Raw genomic sequence first — 23,478 nt, 5'->3', positions numbered from 1 at the left:
CGCAACAGTGGTAGCATCCATCTCCGCCCAGTATGCCTTGACACGGGCAAAGGCCATCCGCGAGCCTTCTATGCAGGCCGACCTCTTCATCGCGTTGATGCGCAGCACCGCACCAAGGAATTACTGCACTAAGCTGAAATAGTTGTTCGGCATTGGCTTCTCCGGCCACAAATGATCTACAACGAACCTCATGGCGAGTCCGGACAACCTATTAAGTTCGGCCCATTCGGCTAGCTGATCAGTCAAGGGAAGCGAACGCTCTGGAACGTTAAAATGCGACCAGAAAAGCTTGTCTACTTCACGATCTGATTGATCTCGGAAGTATTCGACCGCATCGACAGCGCTTGCCGCCAAGTCCATATACGCGTCTGCCGAACTCCACAGCCGATCCAGAGGGGCATGCCGTAGATCTCCGAACTTCCTCTGCAGCAGAAAGGGCTTGCCAGCCGCAATATCCCCGGCTTCGCGCAGCTCCTCCTTCTTCGCCCTCATAGCAGAGCGAGTGTCTTTGGTCGCCATCGTGGCCTTCTCAAGGTCCGGTGCCTTCACTCGTTCTCTTCTTCAAGGAACTGGCAACGGTCGGCAGTGCCTTTTAATTCTACGGCCATGTTGGCCATCTTTCCTTTGCTTTCGCAATGGGCGGCCTTCTCGGCTCTTAACTCTTCGGCCGCCTTCAAAGCAGCCGCATTACTAACCCTCGCTTGTTCCTTGACTCGGGCGAGTTCCGCCCGAAGGATCTCCACGGTGGCAGCTCTGTCTGCAGACACAACATATTAAAGATACTGGCATCATGCTGCTCTTATTATGTGACATTCACCAGAAAACATTACTTACCATGTGATTTGTCAAGCCGCTTGTTAACAAGCTCGATGTCGGCGTCTGCCGCATCCAGTTGCCGCTTTAATTCGGCAAACTCACTAGTCCGGCTAGCCACCGGAGCTTCCACCACCTGCACATAAAGGCAGTCTGGTTATTGCCTGGGACTATGATCCTCTATTCACTGCCCTTCTCGACGACAACCAGAGTCTCAGGGGCTACTATCTACACAGGGCACACCTAACATGTGCGGTACTATCAAATATCATTTCACGTACCTCAAAGCCTGTCAGTAGACTCATAAAGGCTTCATGTAATCCGCTTTCGGCGGACGAAATTCTTTCCATCACCGTACCCATTAGCGTACGGTGTTCTTCTGAGATGGCCGCTCGCTCCAACAACTCCCTCAGAATGTCCGACCGCATACCAGACGATGCCAGACTCTTTTGTTTGCTCTCTTCGAGAGCCGGACGCTGGGGACTTCGGGTGACTATGGGATTATCTTCTGGCCTCACCGAATCCGGAGAGGCCCTCCGTGACGACACTTCGGGGTCACCCGCTTCTTGAGCGGAGGAGTTCGGGGGAGGCATTTCGCTCTCCATCATCTCCGGAAGAAGATCCCCCAAAGACGAGCTCAGCTGAGAAGGGCTAAGACCCGAACTGCATGATATATGCGGCGGTTATTTTCCTCAGAGGAAAGGTAGTATACCTTCACTATTGAAGTATTTTTTGAATCACTTATGACTCGTTGGAGGGTTGATTCCCCCGCGGACTTTGTGCGGCAAGAGCACCCCCCGAGGCAGGACCCTCTGTTGGAGACTTCTTCTCTCGTTTGGAGGCCTCGGCTTCCGGATCCTCAGAAGCAATCCTCTTCCTCCCCCGGTTATCCTCCTTTATGGAGGCGCTCATTCCCTCGGTTGGAACTGGCAGCGATGGGGGCCCGCTTTCACCCATATTATTCCCCCATGTATCTTCCTTCGAGGACTCTGGTCAAGATGCGAGCTCGAGCATCTTTTCCAGCACCGGATTTTCCAAACCCTCAGGGAGGGGGGCCGAACACCGAATCATCTTCGCTTTTGTTAGCCAATCCTGGTCAAAGAGCGATTTCTCAGAGATGATGTCATGATGAATAAAAGACGGTGTGTTCGGCTAGAGGATTACTTACTTGTTCGGCGGCGCGGTTACTGCTCAGGCCCACGTCCTCGGTAGTATCCGGACACTCTATTTGAGGTCCGAAGAATGACTTGTACATTTCCTCGTGCGTCAGGCCAAGGAAACTTTGAATAGCACGCGGTCCTTCTGGGTTGAACTCCCATAAGCGAAGGGGCCGGCGTTTGCAGGGCTGGACTCGACGAACCAGCATAACTTGCATTACCATAACCAAATTAAAATCTCCCTCGAAGAGATCTTGAATACGGCTTTGCAGTATAAGCACGTCCTTGGCTGGACCCTAGCTCAGCCCTCTGCTAATCCATGACATCAGTTGTGGTGGGGGCCTGAGCGGAAAACGGGGGCAGCCACCCACTTGGCAATTCTGGGAGCTGCGATGTAAAACCACTCCTGTTGCCATAATACATACACCTCTGGAAAGGAACCTTTCCGCCACGGAGCTCCTGCCATCTTGCTTATTGACGCGCCTCCGCACGCTGCATGTTGCCCCTCGATCATCTTCGGCTTCACTTCAAAGGTCTTGAGCCACAGGCCGAAGTGAGGGGTAATGCGGAGGAAGGCCTCACACACGACAATAAATGTCGAGATGTGGAGAAAGGAGTCCGGAGCTAGATCATGGAAATCTAGCCCGTAATAGACCATCAAACCCCTGACGAAGGGATCCAGAGTGAGTCCTAGGCCTCGGAGGAAGTGGGAGACGAACACGACGTTCTCGTTGGGTTCGGGAGTGGGGACGACCTGCCCTCGAGCAGGCAGCCGATGCGAAACCTCGGCGCTCAGGTATCTGGCCTCCCTCAACTTCTTGATATCCTCTTCCGTAACAGAGGAGGGCATCCATCGGCCTTGAAGGCTAGATCCGGACATGATTGCAGATCCGGAGCACCTGACCTGGGCTTTGGGTGTTAGAACTCAAGGCGGGGGAAGGGTTCGATTGAGCACGAGAGGGAAAAAGCGAAAACCTTATCCCTTTCTAAAGAGGGTGAATATCAAGCATCCTCACCGTAGCCGTTTGGGCTTGCCTATAATCTAGGAGTCCTAGACATGGTTGGGTTACCCACGACCGTATTAATGAGAATCTCGTAATTAGGGGAACATGATCTCTGCTTTGACAAGACGTGTCAAGAAACCGTCTCGTGTTATGTGTGGAGCTGGTTGAAGAAAAATGGTTTGAATAAGCACCGGGCCATGGCATGATGTCATGTTGCCAAAACATGTCAGCAGATTAAGATTTGTGGAAATATTATTCTCTCTACGGTGGTATGTGGAACTTATTTTGCTGGGTTGGACACTATCCTTATATTCAAAATTCTCCCGTGGTGTATTCGGAGGAGGAACCCGCCTTGCAATGCCTAAGACAATACTACGCGCCGGACTCATCGTCATTGAAAGCCTGGTTCAGGGGCTACTGTGGGAGTCCTGGATTAGGGGGTCTCCGGACAGCCGAACTATCTCCATTGGCCGGACTGTTAGACTATGAAGATAAAAGATTGAAGACTTCGTCTCGTGTCCGGATGGGACTCTACTTGGCGTGGAAGGCAAGCTAAGCAATACGGATATGTATATCTCCTCCTTTGTAACCGACCTTGTGTAACCCTAACCTCTCCGGTGTCTATATAAACTGGAGGGTTTTAGTCCGTAGGACAACATACAATCATACCATAGGCTAGCTTCTAGGGTTTAGCCTCTCTGATCTTGTGGTAGATCTACTCTTGTACTACCCATATCATCAACATTAATCAAGCAGGACGTAGGGTTTTACCTCCATCAAGAGGGCCCGAACCTGGGTAAAACATTGTGTCCCCTGCCTCCTGTTACCATCCGTCCTAGACGCACAGTTCGGGACCCCCTACCCGAGATCCGCCGGTTTTGACAACGACACTCGTGGATCTAGCAAAGGCTGAAAGAAAGCGTGCAGCAGCCCTTGATAATGTAGCTGAGTTCCTGAAGAAGCGAAAAGAGAAATCAGATGCTCTCTTCACCCAAGCCAAAGAAGAGATGGAAGAAGCCAGAAAGAAGCTAGCAAAGGCAGAGCAGGCTACGCGTGTCCTGCTATCTAAAACTGTTGTCAATACAAATTTTCCTTCATAATAGCTAGGTTCAAATGTTTATCCAGTCAGCATGCCTGTTGTGATGTCCGTGCATTTACTGATGTGGCATAAAATATATATTTTTGGGTCATGTAATAACAGCAAATACTTTCCAAACAATAACAGAGAAATCATTGGACATGGTATAGTTCACGTGCAAGCCCAACATTATGTAACACCCACGATGCGGCTATATCTCCCACGTGTCGGGGCACGACTTAGAGGAATAACCGCATGATAGGCATGTCGCAAGAGGGGTAATCTTTACACATCCCATGTACTGAATAAGAAAGGGATAAAGAGTTGGCTTACAATCGCCACTTCACACAATACATAAATATAGCATATCATCCAGAATACAATCAAGGTCCGACTACGGAACCAAAATAAAGAAAGACAACCCCAAATGCTAGATCCCCGATCGCCCCAACTGGGCTCCTCTACTGATCATCCGGAAAAGAAACATAGTAACGGCCCGAATCCTCGTCGAACTCCCACTTGAGTTCGGTAGCGTCCCCTGCACTGGCATCATCGGCACCTGCATCTGTTTGGAAGTATCTGTGAGTCATGGGGACTCAGCAAGCTCACACCCTCGCGATCAAAACTATTTAAGCTTAAGGGTAGGAAAGGGTAGTGAGGTGGAGCTGCAGCAAGCACTAGCATATATGGTGGCTAACTTACGCAAAAGAGAGCGAGAAGAGAAGCAAAGCACGATTGAGAAACTAAATAGTGATCAAGAAGTGATCCTGAAGCTACTTAGGTTCAAACATAACATGAGACCGTGTTCTCTTCCCGGACTCCGCCGAAAAGAGACCATCACGGCTACACACGCGGTTGATTCATTTTATTTATGTTAAGTGTCAAGTTTTTTACAACCGGATATTAACAAATTCCCATCTGCCCATAACCGCGGGCATGGCTTTCGAAAGTTCAAACCCCTACAGGGGTGTCCCAACTTAGCCCATCACAAGCTCTCACGGTCGACGAAGGATATTCCTTCTCCTAGGAAGACCCGGTCAGACTCAGAATCCCGGTTACAAGACATTTCGACAATGGTAAAACAAGACCAACAAAGCCACCCGAATGTGCCGACAAATCCCGATGGGAGCTGCACATATCTCGTTCTTAGGGCACACCGGATTGTCCAAGATTCTGGTAGGCCAACCTAGAGTTGCCCCTTGTGGCCACCGGCGGCTGACAGGTTGGACCAACACTCAGAGGAGCACTGGCCCGGGGGTTTAAAATAAAGATGACCCTTGAGTCCGCGGAACCCAAGGGAAAAAGGCTTTGGTGGCAAATGGTAAAACCAAGGTTGGGCCTTGCTGGAGGATTTTTATTCAAGGCGAACTGTCAAGGGGTTCCCATAACACCCAACCGCGTAAGGAACGCAAAGTCAAGGAACATAACACCGGTATGATGGAAACTAGGGCGGCAAGAGTGGAACAAAACACCAGGCATAAGGCCGAGCCTTCCACCCTCTACCAAGTATATAGATGCATTAAAGTAAATAAGAGATAATAATGATATCCCAACAATATCCATGATCCAACAAGGAACAAACTCCATCCTCACCTGCAACTAGCAACGCTATAAGAGGGGCTGGGCAAAGCGGTAATGTAGCCAAACAACGGTTTGCTGGAAATGTGGGTTAGAGGCTTGACATAGCAATACAGGAGGCATGATATAGCAAGTGGTAGGTATCGCGGCATAGCAATAGAGCGACACAACTAGCAAGCAAAGATAGAAGTGATTTCGAGGGTATGGTCATCTTGCCTGCAAAGTTCTCAGAGTTGTCGAAACCTTGATCCTCTTTAGCGTACTCAATAGGTTCCTCGACATACTCATCTCCCGTCTCTACCCAAAGCAAGAACACAAGCAAAAGACCAACAATCAATCACGGTGCAATGCGCAAGCAACATGATGCAAAACATGGCATGATATGCGAGATGTGATATGCAATGCATATGCGTGCTCCGAAAGGAAAAGGATGAACAAGGCATCAACTTGGCAAACCAAGTGTGTCGCTAGAAAGATGAGACGATTTCGGTCGAAATCAATATAAAGGTCACCGGAATCGGATGCACAGTTTGCAAATGGCAAGCAAAATAAGAATGGCACAATTCTGCGATTAACAGCACGATGCCATCTAGAATGCAACAAGAAACTAAGCTACTGCACTCCAACATAACAACAAAGAACATGGCAGTGATCTACTCAAGATGCTTGACAAAACATGAACACTGAGCCGCGGCTAAATCACACAAGAACAGGTTCAAACAAGCATGGCAAAAGAGCAAAAGATACCAGCTTCACAGAGAAATAACTAACATGCTAGGAATAACATCAGGAAGCCATGTTTAGAGCAAGAAAACAACATGCTACGGGAACAGAACATAGCAAACAAAGCCATGGAATAAATATACTCAAAGCATAGAACAAAAGACCCTTACTGATCATGAGCCAAAAAGGCACAGAAGATATGATGGCACCCATGTAAACATAGCAAGTTTCGTTAAAAGATTCATACTTAGCAGAAAACAGAGCATGGCATAAACAGAAATATGAAGGCATCTTGACGAGCTCGATTCACTCACCAAAAGGCATTGCATGACAAGATAATCATACTAACAGCAATAAAACATGATCATAAAGCTAACCATGGCAAGAACAAGTTTATAGAATGCTTGGATCAACTACAACAACCATGGCAGAATTGATTAACATGTAAACAATCTGCCAGGAAAATTGTATAGCAAAAGTAGAGCAAGATTAAGACATGCTAGGGTACTCCATAATTGCCAACGGGGGCATGGATGGATAGAGAATAACCATATGTCCAAATCATAGTTACTAAAGTAACTCAAAACAAGCATGGATCTCACTGTAGCAACATGCTTACATGGCATAAAAATAACAACAGAACAAGGACTTGGCAAAATCCTAAGTCCCTGAAATCAGCAATATCACGAAGACTACTTTGCATGCTTGTGCTAGTCACCACAAAGATCACAAAAATACATGGCAAGCACCCCTGTAAATATGGCATGGCATAGATCAAAACACATGTAGAGCTCATGCCCATATGCAGCACACAACAAATGTGGCAAAAAAGACAAATCATCATAATCTGCTAAGTAACAGGAGCAAACATTTTATAGCACTATTGCATCAATGATTTGGGCATCCAGATGGACTCAAACAAGCATCCCATAATGGAATGAAATGAAGAGCATCTCCCAATGAGCATTTTGATATATCATGCGCATGAAACGGAGCTATGGTCATGGAGTTATGATGCAATGAACAGAGGCATAAAACTTAACAGGCAAAAGACTTAGAGAAGATTTGGACTTCCAGATCTGAGATCTAGGGTTCGGGTGCGCGAACCGAGGTTGACCGGGGAGCTCGCCGGAGTTCTAGCCGGGGAAGAAGAGGACGGCCGGAGTAGGGGGGATCACCGGATCCGGTAGTCACCGGAGTTGGAGGAGAGGGCCGGCGAGGTCGTGTCGGGCGGAGGGCGGCAGCCGGAGAAGCGGGTCGGCGGCGGCGGAGGAGGCCGGAGCAACGGGGCGGCGCGGGCGCGGAGGCGGGCGAGGCGCTCGGGTGCGCGGGCCGGGAGGGCCCCGCGCGGGCCTGGCGGGCCACCAGCGGTGCGCGGTGGCGGAGGCCACGTGTCCGGCTGCAATTGGTGCGAGGCGGCGGCGGGATTCGTTCGGCGGCAGCGGACGTGTCCGGAGGCGTCGGGGGCGATTTTTAGGGTTTCGGGGCCCGGAATTGGAGGAGGGATGCACATATTTATAGCTAGGAGGAGGTAGGAGTGTCCAAATGAGGTGTAGTTTTCGGCCACGCGATCGTGATCCGACGACGGAGGACATGGGAGTGGTTTGGAAGGGTTATTAGGCCGTTTTGTAGGGGTGTTGGGCTGCAACACACACGAGGCCTTTGCGGTTCCCCGGTTAACCGTTGGAGTATCAAACAGACTCCAAATGGCACGAAATTTGACAGGCGGTCTACCGGTGGTGTACCAAGGCCGCTTGGCAAATCTTGGTCCATTCCGAGAATATTTAACACCCGCTCATGAAAAGAGACAAAAGGGGTACGCCGGAGGACATAGGAGTGTCGGATTGCAAAACGGACAACGGGGAAAATGCTCGGATGCATGAGACGAACACGTATGCAAATGAGATGCACATGATGACATGATATGAAAAGCATGACATGAAAAAAATGCAAAACAAAGACAAAACCCAACCACGAAGGGAAATCTCATAACTTAGAGCCGAAAGTGGCAGAGCTGGAGTTACAAATATGGCAAGTTACATCCGGGGTGTTACACATTCCAAGTTCAGCTTCCACATCAAATGCATGTTCACAAATATCTGCACATTCATAGATAATATCCCCAACCATGATTCAGTTCAAAGCCAAAAAAATGTGTGCAGAGTTATAAATAAAGAAAAACCTCTAGTTCCTACTACCAGTGCGAGCACAACAAGTCAAGACCATGCATAATTAATTATATTTTGGTCATTTTTTGTGTTCTAAAATGCCGGTCGGCTCGCGGAAGGACGTGTTGCTGGCACACGCGCGGATTCAATGGAGGAAGGTGGGGCAGTATGAAGCCGGTTGCATGCGGCGAGGAGGCGTGTTCAGCCGGGCCTGCAGCGAGTGGGGCCCTCTTGGCCGGCGCGCCAGTTCAATGCAAGCGCTATGAGAGGCCTCGTCCGTGTACGAGCAATCGCTCCCTCATGTCCTTTTTGTTTGGGTATAACAAAATCTCGTTTTCCATTCACATTTTACAAGTAAAATTTGTGGACAAACTTTGACCCAAAATACGATGGGGACCAGTAAACCCGGACGGAGGTAGTAGTTTTTTTTATCAAAGAAGGGCTTCCCCCTTCTGATTTTCATTACTGAAAACCAACATCGGAACCATAGTATTTTCCCTAGAACTACCAGGTTCAACATCTCGCAACATAAACCCATACAACCATACGCCAAGGAGGTAGTAGTTATGAATCCAATTTTCGCTCCATACCAATCGTTCTAAAAACTACTTAGTACTTATAACGCGCCATTGAACGGAACTCTTACCCCGCTAAAAACGATATTTTAAACATGGCTACTCGATCAGTGGCAACTGGCAAGCCACCGCCTCCAGGTCATTCACCTGTGGTCCCGACCATCAACTCCTACGAATCAAATTATCACGCGAGTTGACTATTCCTACAAAGGTGCGCTCCACCACGTACTCGGTACCCGCGCATGCAGAAATCGTGCACCTAGGGTTTTAGGGTTTATTTGTTAACGGTGCCTTTACGTAAATCTCATGTGTGCGAGACAGCAAGAGACCGACTGCGTGTGTGCGCCTCTTCTCTTTGTATATGTACTCCATAGTTTTTCTGGTGTCCAAAAAAATATACAATAGTAATAACTACTAGCAATGTGCCAATGCGTTGCTACACGATCAAAGTAGATTAATACATATTCACCGATTTGATAGAAAAAAGAGTCTATGAGGGAGTCTTGGATTAGGGGGTATCCGGACAGCCGGACTATATCCTTTGGCCGGATTGTTGGACTATGAAGATACAAGATTGAAGACTTCGTCCCGTGTCCGGATGGGACTCTCCTTGGCGCGGAAGGCAAGCTTGGCAATACGGATATGTAGATCTCCTTCCTTGTAACCGACTCTGTGTAACCCTAGCCGCCTCCGGTGTCTATATAAACCGGAGGGTTTAGTCCGTAGGACACAACAACAACAACAATCATACCATAGGCTAGCTTCTAGGGTTTAGCCTCTCTGATCTCGTGGTAGATCAACTCTTGTACTACTCATATCATCAAGAATAATCAAGAAGGACGTAGGGTATTACCTCCATCAAGAGGGCCCGAACCTGGGTAAAACATCATGTCCCCTGCCTCCTGTTACCATCTTCCTAGATGCACAGTTCGTGACCCCCTACCCGAGATCCGCCGGTTTTGACACCGACATTGGTGTTTTCACTGAGAGTTCCTCTGTGTCGTCATCATTAGCCTTGATGGCTCCTCTGATCATTGATAGCGATGCAGTCCAAGGTGAGACTTTTCTTCCCGGACAGATCTTTGTATTCGGCAGCTTCGCACTACGGGCCAACTCGCTTGGCCATCTAGAGCAGATCGAGAGTTACGCCCCTGGCCACCAGGTCAGGTTTGGAAGCTTAAACTACACAGCCGACATCCGCAGAGACTTGATCTTCGACGGATTCGAGCCCCTGCCGAGTGCGCCGCACGGTCACGATGAGCATGATTTAGCTCTGCCATCGGACAGTGTTCGGGAAACCGCACCGGCAACCGCTCCGACCCTCAATTCGGAGCCAATTGCACCATCCATGGACGGGTGGATGGATCCCGCCATAGAAGCCACATTCTCAGCGGCGATCGAGCCGAGTATCGACCTTATCCTTCATGAGAGCCGTGACGCCAAACTACCTGATTCTTCCCTGGCCACGGACTCCGAACCGGCTGCGCCCGTGCCTATCGAATCCGATTGGGCGCCGATCATGGAGTTCACCTCCGCGGATATCTTTCAGCACTCGCCCTGTGGCGACATACTGAACTCATTAAGGTCTCTCTCCTTGTCTGGAGAGTCCTGGCCGAACTATGTCCGGCAGGATTGGGATGCGGATGACAAAGAAATTCGCCACCCACCCACCACCCACTTAGTAGCCACTGTTGATGATTTGACCAACATGCTCGACTTCGACTCCAAAGACATCGATGGTATGAATGACGATGCAGGGGACGAACAGGAACCACTGCCCACAGGGCACTGGACAGCCACCTCATCATATGATATATACATGGTGGACACACCCAAAGAAGGCAATGGCGACAGGACAGCGGAGGATGACCCCTCCAAGAAGCAACCCAAGCGCCGACGACAGCGGTGCCGCTCTAAGTCTCGCCAAAGCAAAAGCGGTGATACCGGCACAGGAGATAATAGCACTCCGAATAGTGCCTAAGACGACGACAATCCCCTCCAGCAAGATTTAGAGCAGGAGGATGGAGAAGCTAGCCCTCCCGAGAGAGCAGCAGATGGAGAGGCGGAGGATGATAATTACATGCCTCCCTCCGAAGACGAGGCAAGCCTCGACGATGATGAATTCATCGTGCCCGAGGATCCCGTCGAGCAAGAGCGCTTCAAGCACCGGCTTATAGCCACGGAAAAAAGCCTTAAGAAAAAGCAGCAGCAGCTTCAAGCTGATCAAGATTTGCTAGCTGACAGATGGACTGAAGTCCTTGCAGCCGAGGAACACAAACTCGGACGCCCCTCCAAGAGTTACCCAAAGCGCAGGTTGCTACCCCGACTGGAGGAGGAAGCATTAAAACCTACATCTCCAGCGTATGACGCGGCTGATCGGCCACCTTGTGGCCGCGACAGAGAGGCATTTCAGCCAAAAGCTCAGCCCGCACCCCGACGCCACTCAAATAAAAATGTCAAGGCACGGGGAAATACGCTAGACCTGCGAGACGTACTGGAGGAAAAAGCAGAACACGCAAGATCGATCTACGGATCACGAGGGCGCGCCACTACGCGAGACGATAACCGTCACGCCGGATATAGTAAAAGTAAATCCGAACGGGTCGAACATAGCGGACAAGACTCATTTGAGCTGTGTCGCGATATAGCCCAGTACAGAGGTGCCGCACACCCCCTATGCTTCACAGACGAAGTAATGGATCACCAAATCCCAGAGGGTTTCAAACCCGTAAATATCGAATCGTACGACGGCACAACAGATCCTGCGGTATGGATCGAGGACTTCCTCCTACACATCCAAATGGCCCGCGGTGAAGATCTGCACGCCATCAAATACCTCCCACTTAAACTCAAAGGACCAGCTTGGCATTGGCTCAACAGCCTGCCAACAGAATCCATTGGTTGTTGGGAAGATCTGGAAGCCGCATTCCTCGACAACTTCCAGGGCACTTATGTGCGACCACCAGATGCCGATGACTTATGTGCAGCCAGAGGAATCGGCCAGGCAATTCTGGACACGGTTCTTGACAAAGAAAAATCAAATCATCGACTGTCCGGATGTAGAGGCCCTACCAGCTTTTAAGCACAACATCCGTGATGAGTGGCTCGCCCGGCACCTTGGCCAAGAAAAGCCGAAATCTATGGCAGCCCTCACGACACTCATGACCCATTTTGCGCGGGAGAAGACAGCTGGCTGGCTTGCAGCAATAACATATCAAAGAACCATGGTACTTCGGATACCAAGGATGGCAATGGCAGGTCACGTTGCAACAAACACAAGCGCCGCATCAGCAGCGACAATATCGAGGATACGGCAGTCAATGCCGGATTCAGAGGCTCTAAACTTGGTTAGCAGAAAAAGGCATTCAAAAGAAACACTCCAGGCCCGTCCAGTTTGGACTGTATACTTGATCGCTCATGTCAAATACACGGCACCCCCGACAAGCCAGCCAACCACACCAACAAGGAATGTTGGGTGTTCAAGCAGGCCGGCAAGTTAAATGCCGAAAACAAGGACAAGGGGCTGCATAGCGATGATGAGGAGGAGCCCGGGCCGCCGAACACCGGAGAACAGAAGAGGTTCCCCCCACAAGTGCGGACGGTGAACATGATATACGCAACCCACATCCCCAAGAGGGAGCAGAAGCGTGCGCCAAGGGACGTATATGCGATGGAGCCGTTCGCCCCAAAGTTCAACCCATGGTCCTCCTGTCTGATCACCTACGATCGCAGGGACCACCCCAATAGTACCCGTCATGGCAGATTCGCCACACTAGTCCTAGACCCAATCATCAACGGATTTCACCTCACTCGAGTCCTTATGGACGGCGGCAGCAGCCTGAACCTGCTTTATCAGGACACAGTGCGCAAAATGGGTATAGACCCTTCAAGGATCAAACCCACAAAAATGACCTTCAAAGGCATCATACCAGGTGTAGAGGCCCATTGCACAGGCTCAGTCACACTAGAAGTGGTCTTCGGATCCCCGGATAATTTCCGAAGCGAGGAGTTAATCTTCGATATAGTCCCGTTCCGCAGCGGCTATCACGAACTGCTCGGGCATACCGCATTTGCGAGATTCAATGCAGTGCCGCATTATGCATACCTCAAGCTCAAGATGCCAGGGCCTTGGGGGGTCATCACAGTCAATGGAAACATAAAGCGCTCTCTCCGCATGGAGGAGCACACTGCGACCCTCGCAGCAGAAGCACAAAGCAGCCTCTTAAGGCAATCCGCTAGTTCGGCGATTAAACACCCGGAAACCTTCAAGTGCGCCTGGAGTAATCTGCAACAAGACCGCCTGGCACGTTCTAAGCTCACATAGCAATGCGGCCCCCACCCCAGTCCCAGCCAAACGGCGAAATCCGTGCCACACGTACATAATTACGCATTGAAAATACCATGGGCATAGGTGGGGGCACGACTACGGCACGCCCCAAAACGCGGCTCAACAGCACTAGGGGCTTCCCGCTTTGTTATTTTTTTCTTTCTTTTAGGACTTTACTCTCTGGAAACCTCGCCCGGCAGTACGATCGTCGAACACACGATACAAGAACCAAGGAGGCAGAAAGCTACGTCTCACCATGGAACTCCCAGGTGGTCTCTGATAACGAGTGAAATACCTGTTTTAAATACCATCCCGCAGCTTGCCCTTGGAGGGTACATGTCAAATAGTCCTACCTTTTTCTTATCGCACTACTTGTATCATTATGCTTCGACGCACCTTTTTGAATAAGCAATGCATAGCACTAGACTGTTACCGCATTCTCTATTCTTTTATATATATATATATATATGTTCATTCATGACATTCAGCAACCGTACACTCTGGTACGGCCAATACGCCAGGGGCTTAAGCATACCCCATAATACGGTGTGAGAAGTCCGAACACTTTTGACAATGCGGCACCCCGAACTTATAGCATTATATGCATCAGCTCCGAATCATGGCTTGGGTCAACAGTTGGGTTTGCCCAGCTCCCATGTTTTGGTACCTTACGTTCCGCTATATCGGCTAAGGTAGCACTGGGAGAACTACTGCGATTGTGCCCCGGTTCATCTGGGCAAGCACCTCAGTAGAGAAAGCTAAAACTGACTGTCATGATAAGGCGAGAGCTGGTCGCTGTTCGAGAGGTCTCGAGTCCCTAAAGACTTATGCTGCTTTGAGCGAGGAGTCGGCTTTGTCCGGCTTAGGTGTGTATAGCGCCCCGAATTCGGCCTTCTGAATACTAGGGGCTTCGCCAAAATTTAAAATTGTAGACTTCTATGGCTAAGTGGGAGTGATAAAGCATTATAGTCGGATTGCCTTGTTCGTTGCGCTGAGCACCTCCCTCGAAGGACCCAACAATAGGAAAAAGAGTGCTCAGATTTATCCCGAACACCCCAGCACTCGTGGCATGGGGGCAGAAGCCGACGACTGGCCATCTCTCAGATTTGATGAACAGCCGCACCGAAGGTAATATTTTAAATTCAGACAAGCGTTGCATAGTGCACATGAACAAGTTTTCATAATACAGGATCACACGAGCAACTTCATTCAAAAATTACATCCTTCGCACACTCGTCCGCCACTAGACGGGCACCCTTCAGGACACCCTCATAATACATTTCAGGGTGGCGATGCTCCTTGCCCTACGGCGGCCCCTCCTTCACAAGCTTCTCGGCATCCATCTTGGCCCAGTGCACCTTCGCACAGGCAAAAGCCCGGCGTGCACCTTCGATGCAGACGGACCGCTTTATGACTTCCAGCCGTGGGCAGGCATCCACAAGCCGCCTCACCAGGCCGAAGTAGCTATTGGGAAGGGAGTCGCCAGGACACATCCGGACTATAAAGCCCCTCATGGCCTATTTGGTCGCCTTGTGCAGCTCGACCAGTTGCTTCAGCTGGTCGCTCAAAGGCATCGGGTGTTCGGTCCCACTATACTGAGACCAGAACAACTTCTCCGTCGAGCTTCCCTCCTCGTCCTGGTAGTACTTTGCGGCATCCGACACGCTGCGGGGCAAATCTGTGAACGCTCCTGGAGAGCCCCGGACTCGGGTAAGTAACAAGTAATTTACTTTCACATGCTTTCTTTGCATAATGAATGCCTTACCCACCGCTATCTTCCTCATCACCTCAATTTCCTGGAGGGCCTTTTGGGCTTCAGCCTTGGCACTCTTTGTGCTCTCGTGGGCCGCGGCAAGCTCGGACTCTCGCGTCTTCGAGTCAAGCTCCAAAGTCTCGTGCTTCTGCACCAGAGCCTGGAGCTCTTGCTGCACCTCGCCCACCCGCGCCTCTTGTTTTTCCTGCTTGATGCGCTCCTTGGCCGCTTTCTTTTCGGCCACGGACAGCGCTTGCTTCAGGGTCGCCACTTCAGTCGTGGCCCCTGGCACATCCATGGTGATCCTATCATTTTTTGCAACTGCATCTTATTTATATATATACAGGCAAGGTATTACTTACCTTTGTTCTCCTCGAGCTGCCTCTTGGCAAGGCCAAGCTCTTTCTCGGACCGCTCGAGGTTCTGCTTCAGTGCGGCGACCTCCGCAGTCAGTGCGGCAGAGGTCAGCGGTGAAGCCTGCATACGCATACAGACATACTTATATTAGACTCCTGTAGGTATTATTTGATCCTCTATTCGGCTTTTTTGTGAACACCAAACAGAGCATCAGAGGCTACTGTCTATGCGATAATATTTTCCTATATTTTAAATACTTACCTCAAAGCCTGTTAGAAGGCTAGTACAGGCTTCAGTCAGTCCGCTCTTGGCGGACTGAACCTTCTTGATCACCACACTCATAATAGTGTGGTGCTCTTTGTCGATGGAAGCGCCGCGAAGCGCTCCCAGCAGGTTGTTCGGTGCCTCTGGTTGGACAGAGGTCACTGGCACGGGCGGCTTTCCCCTCTTGGAAGGGGGCCGCCTATCGGAGTCCGGAACCACTGGAGGTTCCGGCGCAGTGTTCGGCTAAGGGCCGAACTAGGAGCCCTTGGGAGTCTTGCTCCCTTTGCGCCGGGAGTCCGGAAGGTCGCCTTGAGGCGCCTCCAGGACTACCTCCCCTCGGCTCGGTGCCCCTTGAGACAATACCTCGGCATTGTCCGTAGGGCGAGGAGAGGAGGCGGTCGGAAGGGAATAGCTATTCATATCCTACGAGTCCAAGGAACCGTCCGACGAGGATACGTCGATACGGGTTCGGGGCGGACTGCATGATCATATTCGATGTTAGGAGAAGCAGTGCGATAAAAGTATGCTATGAGTTACTCTGGTATTCGAATACTTACGACTTTGCCAGGGGCTTGTCCCTGAGTAACCACTCGTGTTCACCATCGGCGGCGGTGGTGGAACAGTCCGGAAGGAGAGTCCTTCCCTTCTTGGACCCTTCGGCCTCCCCGGTTGGGGTGGCCTTCCTTTTCTTGTCTCCCTCGGCTGGAGGGGGAGAATCTTCATCTTCCTCCTTGTTTTTATGGGAGGAGTGCGTCTTGGAGTCATCGGACGATGAGTCCGATACCACCTGGCGCCGGGAACTCTTTCGGGTTCACGTGGCCTTCTTCTTGATATTCTTCTCCAGCACCTCATAAGGAGCCGGAGTCCGCATCTCCGTCAGGAGAGCGTTTGCAGGGTCTTCGGGCAGAGGGGCCGGGCAGTTGATCTGCTCCGATGCCTCCACCCAGTCCTGTCAAAGGCAGGGGAGCTTAGATTCCGCACATGGTTAAACTATGGAAAATAAATACCCTACAAGATGTACAGAACTTACCGGATTCGCAGGGTGCTTCGCGCTTAGCCCACGGTCCTCGGTAAGGGGAGGAGGGACCTCGGCGCCCTTGAACAGCACCTTCCAGACGTCTTTATGCGTCGTGTCAAAGACTCGCGTAGAGTCTGGTGCTGGGCCGGGTCGAACTCCCATAAGTTGAAAGACCGTTGTTGACACGGGAGGATCCGGCGGAAGAGCATGACCTGGACTATGTTGACAAGCTTGAGTTTCTTGCTTATCATGTTCTGGATACATTTTTGGAGTCCGTCCAGCTCCACTGATGTGCCCCAGGACAGACCCTTCTCCTTCCAGGAAGTGAGCCGAGTGGGGATTCTGGATCTAAACTCGGGGGCCGCCACCCAGTTGGTGTCGCGCGGCTCGGTGATGTAGAACCACCCCGATTGCCACCCCTTTATGGTCTCCACGTAGGAGCCCTCGAGCCATGTAACATTGGGCATTTTGCCCACCATGGCTCCACCGCATTCCGCTTGTTGGCCGCCTACTACCTTCGGCTTGACATTGAAGGTCTTTAGCCATAGGCCGAAGTGGGGCTGGATGCGGAGGAAAGCCTCGCACATGACGATGAATGCCGAAATGTTGAGGATGAAATTCGGGGCCAGATCATGGAAGTCCAGCCCATAATAGAACATAAGGCCGCGGACGAATGGATGGAGGGGAAACCCGAGTCCACGGACGAAGTGGGAGAGGAAAACCACCCTTTCATAAGGTTCCGGGGTAGGGACGATCTGCCCCGCGGCTGGCAGCCGGTGCGCGATATCCGCGGCCAAGTATCCGGCCCCGTGCAGCTTTTTGATGTCTCCCTCCGTGACGGAGGATACCATCACTTGCCTCCCGCTCCGGACATGTTTGGAGAGGGTTGAGGAAAAAGATGTGGACTTGGGCGCTAGAGCTTGAGTGCGCGAGAATGGATGAGCAAGGAGGAAGAAAGCATGGGTAAAAAAGATGAACCCTTATCCCTTTATAAAGGGCGGACGAAACTATGCGTCCCCACCAGCCTGGTAAAACTCACTCATCCCCCAAGCGCCGCAATTGATGGCGCGGTTGGGTTACCCACGTCCGTATTGATGGGAATCCCGTAATAAGGGGACACGATATCTTCTTCGACAAGACGTGCCAAGGAAACTGCCTCGCGAAACACACTGACATTGGTTGTGAAAAACGATTCGAATGGTGACCTGGCTATGGTGTGATGTCACATTGCGGAATGCGCGGCAGATTAAAATTGTGAAAATATTATTCTCTCTACGGTTGTATGTGGAACTTGTTTTGCAGAGTCGGACACGATCCTCGTGTTCAAAATCTTCTATGAAGTATTCGGAGGAGGAACCCGCCTTGCAATGCCGAAGACAATCTGCACGCCGGACTCATTGCCATTTAAGCCTGGTTCAGGGGCTACTGAGGGAGTCCTGGATTAGGGGGTATCCAGACAGCCGGACTGTATCCTTTGGCCGGACTGTTGGACTATGAAGATACAAGATTGAAGACTTTGTCACGTGTCCGGATGGGACTCTCCTTGGCGTGGAAGGCAAGCTTGGCAATACGGATATGTAGATCTCCTTCCTTGTAACTGACTCTGTGTAACCCTAGCCCCCTCTGATGTCTATATAAACCGTAGGATTTAGTCCGTAGGACACAACAACAACAACAACAACAACAACAACAATCATACCATAGGCTAGCTTCTAGGGTTTAGCCTCTTTGATCTCGTGGTAGATCAACTCTTGTACTACTCATATCATCAAGAACAATCAAGCAGGACGTAGGGTATTACCTCCATCAAGAGGGCCCAAACCTGGGTAAAACATCGTGTCCCCTGCCTCCTGTTACCATCTGCCTAGATGCACAGTTCGGGACCCCCTACCCGAGATCTGCCGGTTTTGACACCGACAGTCTAGTTTTGAAATACATATATCACTAAAAATATGTTATGTTTCACTCAAAATATATTCCTTTGGTGGTTTTGATGAGATAAGGGAGGAATGTGGTTGGTTTCAAGATTCGAGAAGTGGTATATCTCTAATTTCTACTCTTACTAGCGAGATGCCCGTGCGTTGCACAGAACATCAAGATCTTGTGGGAGAAAAGGATGAACGAGGGAAGGCCTTATCTGCAAATGTGGAGAGGAGTGTGGGTAAATTGTCATTGTTTCCTTCCTATCCGTTAGATATAGATCGGACGGCCTATACTGCAGGATGGCAGGCACACCATCATCACTGGCTATGCTTTTTATAAGAGTAGAGATAAAAATAGAGTTGGTGATGATGGTGTGCCTGCCATCCTGCAATATAGGCCGTTCGATTTATATATGACGGATAGGAAGGAAACTATGGCAATTTTGCAAAAAGATACCCACACCCCTCTCCACATTTGCAAATAAGGCCTTCCCTAGTTCATCCTTTTCTCCCATAAGATAAAGTACTCGTACAAATGCATCTTGATGTTTCGTGCAACGCATGGGCATCTTGCTAGTTGTTGCAAAGAGCGCATGTGTGTGTGTTGTGTGTGAGAGAGAGAGGAAGAGAGGAGGAGGACAGAGTGCAGGTGTGACAAAGACACAAAGAGTGTGTGTGCGAGAGGTATCAGCTTAAAATGTGGCGATAGTGTGTGTGTGTGTGTGTGTGTGTGTGTGTGTGTGTGTGTGTGTGTGCATGATCGAGAGGGCGTGTCTCAAGAAGGAACAAAAAATCTACATAGATACAAGGAGCGCGAGAGAGACATGTACGCGATAGTGGAAGCACGAGTGTGCGGGTGTATAAACCTATCTGGAGGCTAGTCGGTGAATGTTTGTGAGAGAAATACGAGTCGGGGTGCGAAAGCGAGAGTTTTGTGTGTGAGAGAGAGAGATGGTAGTCGGGAAGGGGAGTGGAAGCAGGAGTTGTGTATGTGAGAGAGAGCGGGAGGGGGGAGTTTGTCTGATCGGTAAACAAATGAATAATGTCAGTTTTATAACTAGGATGGAGACGGAAAGGAGACCGCAACAAATGTTGTGTCTGCGGGAGAGAGTAATTTTAGTGGTATGAGTCATATCTAGAGAGATATAGGGTGTGTGAGAGAACCCCATAGAGAGAAAGGCAAAGTGAAAGACGAGTGAGACTGTGTGTGTGGCGGTGAAAAAGAAAGCTTAGGTACCTAGTGATACCAGAGAATAGTGAGATAATGAAAACCATGTAATGTATAATGATAGGGAGAGTGTGACACTTCTCAAGGGAGACGTTGAGAGACCATGTTTGCGAAAATAGGAGAAATATGAAGTGAGCGTGCGGGTGAGCTTGAGAAAAGAGAGTGATAGCTACATGAAGGAGCATGCGAGAGAGATGGGCGTGAAAGGAGTCAACATAAAAGGGATTCAAATATTTGAATTCGAGATGATGATACATGTAATTCATACTCAAATCAAAATTGATCTATCAAACATGCATACTCATATGAATTCACGCGCATCTATGTTATTTAATATGTAGATATTACTGATCCATACATTTTAGTAGAACATAACTTGGTTTAAATTTTTTGAATTCAAACTTTTGATTTTGAGATCATTGTATTTGTAAATCATATTATATATATAAAGGAGCAGAATTCTATGTTGTGCTTTTGAAAGTATATATAAAAATGATGTGTATAGAATTTTATTCCAATCGAAAACGGATCCTGTCCGAACAAAAATAGAATACAAACTGGATTCGAATTGAATTGGCACGGTAAACGTGCACTCCTGCTCTGCAAAAATTTGAACGAAGCAGGGAAAGTCGCAGTAACCGCCCGAAACCAAAATCTGCGAGATGGAAATTACTGCCTATCCCTGACATGCAAAGCCTATCGGCTCGATTTCTATAGGTTTCGATAGGGGTAGTTTTGTAATTTCACTCAAACGAGACATAACCGCCTCTGACCCGGATTCATACACGGTGGGCGCCAAAACACAGTGTCTCCTCGGCCGAAATCGACTCCCTCCCCGATTCATACACGGTGGGCGCCAAAAAAACTCTCATCGGCGAATACTCGGTGTATGCGAGATTACCGTCCTATCCCCAACCGACTAATATTGTTGTGATGTAGGACATTTTAAACGGGGGCTAAGTTTGTAAATTTCCTCGCATTTGAGACAAGCGCACCCTGAAGACATGGTTCCCCCCTTCCTCTTTCCCTCCATTTCCCCATTCGTACTCCGTGGGCGCCAAAACACCCTCTCCACCCCAACCTCCTCCATCTGCCACCCCATCCACCACTGTCCTCCTCCACCATGTTGGAGCTGATACCCCGACATCGTCGTCCATTACAAGAGATTGACCTCTCTCATCCACGGCTTCGGACCGGGATCCTTGCATCCCGTCCTCTTGCTTCATCCCCGTCGTTGTCCATTTTGTCGACGCCGCTCCTACGATCGTCTCGTCCACCGCGCCCCACCGCCACCATCTACCCTCCTATGACAGCCATCGCTATCGCAGCACTGTCAAATTCTCAGCAGATGCATACACGGTGCCGCACCACATGCGGTACTCTTTCGTACCCACTCAACTTATTTATTGTAGCAAGAAAATAGATCGTCACTGCTTTACTTTGATTTCTTGTCCATCACTTACTTGTTAGTTGAAAGCAAGCATTGGTTGCGAAGTTGCATTTGTCTGGTTTGCACCTTCAGATCCGCCATGGCACGCTCAACACTATACTCGCAATGCTTATGGTTTTCCCCTTTTATATTCCACACTAGTTAAATGACAGTAGACTAAATTTCAAAATTGGGTCAGTCGATTTTTGAGAGCTCGCTGGAGTTCACCGATGCGAAGGAAGGGGCTCGGGTGGGGACGGTGGGTGTGGGGGTGGTGGTGGGGCCTTGCCGAACAAAGAAAACTCGACGCGGGTGGGGGCGGGGTGGGGTGGGGGTGGCAGAGGAACACATGCGGTGGGGGCGGTTCAGGGGAGGGTAGGGGGTCGGGCCGGTGGTTCGGCCGGCAGCCCGTGCGGTGTTCTATATGGGAAGAATCAGAGACGAGGAAGAAGAAGGGTTAGGAGACGTAGGATCTTCATGCAACCGCCCGAAATGGTCGACTGACCCAAATGACAAAAGTCATGCGAGTTACATGCAGACATGCCTTTATATTCAGTACCATCATCGTAGCTGCTTAGCACTACTCCTGAATCCATCAAGCTAAACAATGTGCCACTCATAATTCCAAACTTGTTGCTCAAATACGAATCTGATATGATGCTGATATTACTAAAACAGATAACATTTAATTTGTTAGCTAATGTTCCTACTTTACTTCCGAAAAGCACGTGCACCACATATAGAGAGATAGCAGCAAGTTGCATTCTTAATGTGCTTTGGTTCATCATGTGTGGGCACTGCACAATGAACATTTTATTATCCAAAATCTGATTGCTCTTCTTTAGCATGTTCCTCTTCCGTTCTTCTTTAATAAGTACTCTCTACGTTCCTAAATACAAGTCTTTGTATAGATTCCACCATGGACTACATATGGAGCAAAATGAGTGAATCTACACTCTAAAATGTATCTGTATACATATGTATGTGATCCATATTAGAAATCTCTACAAAGACTTATATTTTCGAACAGAGGGGGTATGATAGTAGTACAATATGTTCCTTGTAGTGAAGATGAGCAGGGACATTTGCAGTCTAGAGGTCTATACGGTCGGTTGTGATGGACACCTTGAACTCTTTGGGCCTCTTTGATTCGTAGGATTTTGTAAACATAGGAATAGAAATTGTAGTGGCCTGCCCACTTGAATCCTATTAGATTAGCAAGGAAATGTGGGGAGCTGTGTCACCTTTGAGAGTTACACTGATATTAACAGTGTCGCACCTTCAGTTGAAGAGAGCTGGTATCCGAAGCCTTTCTATCCATACCGGCAATACTAGCACATATATTCCAGCAAGTTCCACTTTGCTGATTTTCCTTGTGATGCTTATGGTTTTGCTGTTATATCAACACTACGATTTGTGTAGCTGCTTTGAGTCGCACTAGCAGCAGTCCACTCTTGGAGCTAAACAACACACCAATCATAAGTCCAAAGCTTACTTCTTCAAATACGAATTGTGATATGATACTGATATTAGTTAACAAACACACATTTAATTGGTCAGGTAATGCTCCCACTTGATTTTCCAAATGCATGTGGCCACATATAGAGAGAGACAACATGGAATTGCATTTCTTTGGGCGTTGTGATTCATCATGAGTGGGCAACCAGCATTGTATGCAATGAAGCGGAACCTCAAGAATATGCTTCCTCTTCTGTTCTTTAACATGTTCCTCTTTTGTTATTCTATATTTAGTACGTAAACTATGTTTCTTGTCAGGAAGGGGAGCAGGGACATCTGCAGTCAACAACTGATAGAGCTATCATGTACGTGATTGATAGGCTTTCAATTAGTAGCAGCAATACAACACTGTATTTTCCAGCCAATTCCACTTTCCCGATTTATATATCGTGGTTATGGTGTACCCCTTTTATGTACACTACGATCTGCCTAGTTGTTGTGTGCTCTTGTTATCATGGTTTGGCAATAAACTCTCTATACAGTATATTATGAACCTATCATTTGCCAACTATCCTTACTTCTGGAGCCTATTTTTTTGTGTACTTGTGCCAAATTATATTAATGCA

Source organism: Triticum urartu, chromosome 5A (genome assembly GCF_056163025.1).
Source record: "Triticum urartu cultivar PI428250 chromosome 5A, HENAU_Tu73, whole genome shotgun sequence".
NCBI lineage: Eukaryota > Viridiplantae > Streptophyta > Magnoliopsida > Poales > Poaceae > Triticum > Triticum urartu.
The sequence above is the reverse complement of the archived record's forward strand: the minus strand, read 5'-3'. Positions refer to the sequence as shown.